This window comes from Lutra lutra, chromosome 3, assembly GCF_902655055.1.
Source record: "Lutra lutra chromosome 3, mLutLut1.2, whole genome shotgun sequence".
NCBI classification, from domain to species: Eukaryota; Metazoa; Chordata; class Mammalia; order Carnivora; family Mustelidae; genus Lutra; species Lutra lutra.
Genome location: NC_062280.1, coordinates 57,863,086 through 57,870,249, shown reverse-complemented (window position 1 = coordinate 57,870,249; position 7,164 = coordinate 57,863,086).

The window sequence follows — 7,164 nt, the reverse complement described above, 5'->3', positions numbered from 1 at the left end:
ATAAGTCAGTGGACTAAGAGAGTGGACATAGAGAGTCAGTGAAAACTCCAAAACTGTACCAGCTCCCCACAGCTACTGCTTAAAGCTTTGTAATAGTCTTATCAGGTCTGACCACTACTTTTTTTTTTTCTCCACCCTCCACACACTCTAAGCAATGGCCTTGTCTCCTGTTCAGCAGAGAAAATAAATTTTGTGAACTTGGAATCTCCCATGCCTCTTCTTCCTCCTCCCCACACAAAACCCGCATACTTCTTTGCACTTGACTCCAGTTCTTACCACTTTTCTTCCCTTAATAGGAGGAGGCAACCTTCTGCTGCTCAAGGCTGAACTTCCCTCCTGTACTCCAGATCCTTAGGGATTTTGTTATCCTTATTATCTCTCTTGCCTAATTGCTTCAAATTCTCTTTCCTGCCTCATTCCCTGCACCTTATAAAAATGCTCAATTCTTGCCCTATACTTGGCCATTTATTTCCCTTTCTTTCTGTTCTTATTCATAGGCAAGATAACTAGATACTTGGAAGAGTAGTTGTCTGCACTCGGTCTCTATCTCCACTAACTAACCTCATGCCAGAAGACATGATAGCATATTATTTAAGAGCTTAGCTTTTAAAATGCTCAACATGGATTCACATTTTGCTAGGACTACATACTTAACTATGTGACCTACTACATGTCACTCAGATTCTGCAAGATTCTGATTATTTTCTTAAATTAGAAATAATCATAACTTCTTCTCAGGTTTATATGAGAAGTGCTTAAATAGCATAGTGTCTGGCATACAGTGAGTGTGCTTTAATACTCCTTGAACCACTGTGATCTGGCTGTCCCTCTTCCACTGTTGATACTGCTCCCACCAAAGCTTCCAGTGACCTGGCTGTTAAAAGTGATGAACATTCTTCTATTTTTTAAGATAATATTTTACTTGATCAGTTTAAGATGTTCCACACAACTGACCCTTACCTTTTAATTTAAAGCCAATCTCCAAGCTAGGGTATACAGGACGATTGACGTAGGTGATAGAAGAAAACATTACAACTTCTATTGTTTATAAAGTACATCATATTTCCTTCCATGAACCATAGGCATAGAAAGAAAAACACTGCCAGATAAATATGATACAGGTTCCTTGTCATTTAAAAGTTCAAAAACATTTAAAAAGTTCAAAAAAAAAGTTTAAAAAGTTTAAAAGTTCAGTTAATATGTATTACAAGAACACTTTTAGATTTACTTAAGCATTTATTTAAACTTACAAATAATGGCAATATGATTGGTTTGGACTAAGTTCATGTAAGTGTGGACAGTGATTTCAGCTCTCTGATGAACAGACATTAAAATGGGGAAAATATGAATTTTATGTGGTACCTATCTATAGATATACAGATACACACACACACATACACGCAATGGAATATTATTCAGCCATTAAAAAAGAATGAAATCTTGTCGTTTGTAACATGGATAGAGCTAGATAATATAATGCTAAGTGAAATAATTAAGTCAGAGAAAGACAAATAACTATGATTTCACTCATGTAGAATTTAAGAAACAAAACAAATGAGCAAAGGGAAAAGAGAGAGAGAAATCATGAAACAGACTCTTAATTATCAAGAACAAACCAAAGGTTACCAGAGGGGAGGTAGGTGAGGGTGGGGATGGATTAAATAGATGATGGGGATTAAGGAGTGCACTTGTCATTGATGAGCACTGGATGATGTATGGAATTATTGAATCACTATATTGACACATGAAATAATATAACACTGTATGTTAACTAAATAGAATTAAAATAGAATTAAATAGAATTAGATATATAAATTTTTTTGGACTTTTTAAAAAATGCTTTTTGTTTTATTATTATTATTGTATTTTTTGGCATATGAAAATTGTGACAATAGTAAATTTTCATATGCCAAAAAACACAATAATAATAATAATAATAATAATAACAGCAACAACAACTTTGAATGCTTGGGTGGTCCAGTCAGTTAAGGGTCTAACTCTTTGTTTCAGCTCAGGTCATTATCTTAGGGTCTATCTATTAGTAGATATTAAGTAGATGAAAATGTTATATGCATATAATCCATAAGTGAATATACATGGGGATTGTTCAAAAAATTACTAATTGAATACATACTTTAAAAAGTTTGGAAACCACTGATTTAAACCATCTGTCTATAAGTAATATTCTTTCATTGTGTCCCTCTTCTACCTTTTCTTCGTGACTGTCTTCATGCCTCCTCTCTCTCCCTCTCCTCCTGTTCTTGTCCTTCCATGCTAGTATTCCTTAGAATTCTTCATTGTTCAGTCATTCATATAACTTAATCTACTCCCTGTACACTGATGACTCTCAAATCTCTGTCACCAACATAGATAGGTCCCTCCTGAGTTCTAGATTTAAGGGATTAGTAAATTTTTCCATATCCATACCATGGATATCAAATCCATCAAATCTAAAACAGAATCTGTTTTCTCCTTAAATCTTCCCCCCTCCTCCTGCCTTCCTTATCACAGCAAATGGCACCATCATTTGCCAGTCACCCACTTCAGAAGCCTGGAATTTATTCTTTCAACTCCTGCTTTCCACTTCCAAATAGCTCTAAAATATGTCACCTGCTCTCTTTCACCATTGTTATTACTCTAATTTAGGCCTTGGCTGCAATAGGAAATATGTTACATTGAAAGCCAATAGTTCCATCCACAATGTAAAATTAAAATGAAAAATAATTTGCATCATTAGTTTATCATGCTAGAGTTACTAAGATCATCAAAATGGTCCAAAACAAAGACATCTGCTGTTAGAGGGTATGTGCCAGGACTCAACACAATATTGTTTTAAGCCAATAATTATCTGGGATGTGGAACTGATTTTTTTTTATCCCATAATTTGGTGTGTAGTGACTTAAGTATCTGGCTGTTAGAGAAAATCCCATTACCATTTGGCAAACAATTTCTGACTGGATTGATTAGCCATGAAATGAATGCAAGTGATATGCACAGCTTAAATATGCACTTAATAGTTTAAATATGAGATGACATTGACAGCTTTCCAAATAGTACTAATATTCTATTAGAGTAATTCACTAACATATATCAATATAATCCTTACATAGTACCATCACTATTCCATTTTTATCTTTATACCTCCAGAATTTCACATTTTTACCTTGACTATATCCCTAAATTATTCATTCTGAGACTTTCCAGGGTTGAGGAGCTACAGCAAACACTAGTTAACCCATAATGACCATTGCTGCTTTATCGCTGATTTTATTCTTCTCTTCCAATATTCACAATTCAAATGGAGATGAATTTGGATGGAAACTACAAAACCCTACACTACAGTATACAATTTGAAGAGAAATGCAAAGAATCTCAATACATGGACTGACAGGCATTAAAATGAGAAGTTTCTTTAGAATAATTGGGAGAGCCTAACTGTCCCATAAATAACAATGATATCTCTAACCCTTTCAATAGCAGCTTATTATATTCTGTCTCCCTGTATGAGCTGCCTTATCTCTTATCTCCTCTCCGTTCCCATCATTACTGTCCTCATTAACACTCTCCTGTTTCTTGCCTGGACTTTCCTAACAGCTCGCTTAGTCTTACCAACTTGGAATTTGTCCACAGCTGCCAGAGTCATCTTGTCATCTCTTCAAAATGTAAATCTGATCATATCTTTTTTGATGTTGTTTTTGGTCAAACCCTGTCAGGGGTCTTCATTGTGCAGACAATAAAGTCTAGGCTCCTGAATGTTACACAGAGAAACTTTTTCTGACATAGCTCCACCTTACCATCCGTTATCATCTTCTGCAGACAGAATTTGCTCCACTCCTGGGTATCCACTCCAGTTCCCAAATGTACTGTACTGTGACTCACTACTAGAAGGCCCTCCACTCACTCTCACTTGACAGCCTCTATCAGTGCGCAATATCAAATGTTACTCCATGGCCTCCTAACTCTGGAAAATGTTCATTACCTACTCATGCAAAATTAACTGTTCACTCTTTTAAGCTAATACCTTGGCATTAACATGTCTCTATTTTGCACTAAATCCTACCAAATCATAAATGCTTCTTCACATGTCTCAATTTCCATTAGGCTTGGAGCTCCTTGGAGAGAAGGACCATATCTTGTCCATTTTTTATATCTCCAGTAGTGACTTTATTACCCAACAATTTTAATAATAAATTTCAGCTATTACACACTAGAACTACTCCAGGTGCTAATCTAAATGTCTCCTTCATTTAATTCTCACTATACCTTAGTGTAGTAGGTACTATTAAAGCCCCATAAGAAAAGTAAGGCACAAAGTAGGTGCTTAATAAATGTTATTTAATGAATATTATTGCCTTTTAAAAAAATGAATGTAGTCATGTCATCCTTACTCCCAAGAGTTCCCAGATATTGTTGCAATTGGAAGTTGATGCCTTGGGTAAAGTATATGCAATGGCATGAGTACAGCTATTTGGTTTTGGGAGACATGATTACCTGCCATTCTGAATTCCGCTCCACATATACAGAACTTCAAGATGAACTGCTTTGTTTTAGTTTTTATTTTTGTTTCCACAGATTATACTAGCTTTGTAAATCATTTTCCCCTTCCCTGATCTCATTTATACCTAACCATTATCTACAGAAATAGTACTACTATTACTCTTATGTTTCCTTAAAATGTCAGACACAGAAATAAAGTTGCCAAGGCTGGGGGCAAAAATGTCTACCTCAATACTACTAAGTGGGCAGTTCTTGTGCTAATTTAGTATTTATCTGGATTAAGTTCTCTCTCTAGGAAGTCACACTACTGAGACAGATTTGAGAGTTATCTCAGATTGTAAGAAATAGTTGTTCTGTTAGAAGTACAGTTTTGCAGTTCTTTAGCTATAACACTGCCCATGAGCATATGAATGTAGATAGACTATTAACTGATATGGGTTATTTCCAGAAAACATTTTCATTTTAACAACTCCAATGTGCTGACCTCAAATGCATAAGAAATGGGGGAATTTGGGACTGGGTGTGAGAGACAGAGGTATTTGTAGTCCAAGGATTGATGCCAAATCACAGTTTATAACAACTACCTGCTGCCCACCATGAAGCCGGTGAGGTAGAGAAATGTTACAAACACATCTTTAATTTCTAGACCAATTCATCAGAGAAACCCACAACTCATACTGAAAATCATAGAAGGATGAGTTCAGTAATAATCTAGTTAGTCATCCCAAGTGAAATCCACACCTCACCCAACATGGATAAGTGAGGAAAAGAGAGAAAAGAGGAAGCAGAATAATAAGGTAATTGAACCCAAGAATCTGGCCATCTGTTTCTTTGGAGGGAGTCATGTCTGTTATCTTTCTTTTATATTTAAGTTATTCTGTCATTAGAAAGAGCAGTGATAGAATAAGGAAATACCTACTTCCTGAGGGAAATGAGAGTAAAGCTGAGTGAAACCAGAGCACATGCCCCCCCACAAAGAGCGTGAATTCTGTAAACTTGTTTCTATTCTTTTCAGTTCTCCTGCTTCTTGCTCCTGGATCCTGCTGCCTGTTCAGTTGTTACTGACTCCATATATGTCATATCCATATCCCTAAGACAGAGGATCAAATTAGCTCCATGAATCACAATAGTCCCTGTTTAGCAACCTCTCACACCAGGCCTGTAGGCCCATTGATAGTGCTCTGTGCAGATCCCCTTTAATGGCTGTGCTATGTTAGTATACTTCGCTCCTGGAGTGCTTTCAACAACTCTCAACAACCAACACCTGCATCTCATTGTCAAAGAGCTGTCTTCAGGCTGTGTGAGGACAATTTTTTCTGCATGCATAGAGAACAGACGGTGCCTCGAAATTTATATACCTAGGCTCAGCCCTTAACTAATGATAGATGAGTATGGGAGTATAAATACCTCAGCTCCCACACCCCGATGGGTTTGTCTGTGCTGTGATCACTTCTCTCCAATCCGCTCTGCAGAATTTCAACAGTTATCTTCTGTGTGGTTTTGCTTGATATCCATATTCTCTGTCTTACTTTCCTTCCCTGTCCCATGTGCCCACTACTCTACATTTCCCTGAGAACATTTCATATCTCAAGAGTCCTGTGACAGTAAACAAATTCCAAATTTATTTGCAGATTTTCACCAGGGCACATTCAGACGAATCATCCTAAGACCTGTTTCTGAGGAACCCAACTCAGAAAATGCTATTACATACTCTGCTAAGCCACCTCAAGACTGGCTGTCTTTGAGGAAGGAGTTCATCTTTGATCTAATCAGCTATGATCAGAGTTACAGGATCATGTGGAACAGAAGATCATAACCTGTGTATGCCCTTTAACAGGGGCTTTGGCCATGGCCATGGCCACCTCTCTGAGGGTGAGAAGTAGAAGCTTAGGCCAGAGTACACTCATATTCATCTGAGTTATGCCTATTAGGCATAAATACGGCAAACGGATAACAAGTGAAGGCAAAAGTTGCAAACTCTATGTCAAATCAGAGAACTTAAAGTGCTCTATGTACCCAGTGTGGAAATGATGATGCGCCATTTGCAATCATAAAGCAGCATCTAAAATATGAAAAGCAAAGATATAAGAAACAAACCTAGCAGGACAGTATCAATAGGGAAAAGACACCTACAGATACACACGTATGTTGCTCACACGTGTGCACACACACAAAGGCTCCAGAAATCAACCCTTTCCACTAAGAGCAATGTGAAGTTGAACTACATTTAAGAACCTTAACAGTGTTTCCTTGGTTTTCTATTAACTCACAGGGGAAGTCTAACCACCTATGGGGCAGAGACCAATTACAGCTATTTACAAAGTAGGAAGTATACACCTTTATTTATGGTTGTATTATGTTTTTTAATTTTTGAATTGTTAGGTGTCTATCTTTCATTCTGTAAATTGCATATAGCAACCTGGTAGGTGATTTACAGACTATATTATTTTACTGTAAGAATAATAAAATACTTAAAAATCCCTTTGACTCAATAACTATTTAACTTACACATAGACATCACAATATAATAGTAACACCATAAAACAGCCATACAATGAATGAAATCACAAAACATACAAGGCACCTTTGAAGGAACTGGAAATAGAAGTAGCCATAAATATTCTACCCAAACTTTTTGGTGGTGACCTCACAAACATAGTGGTCCAC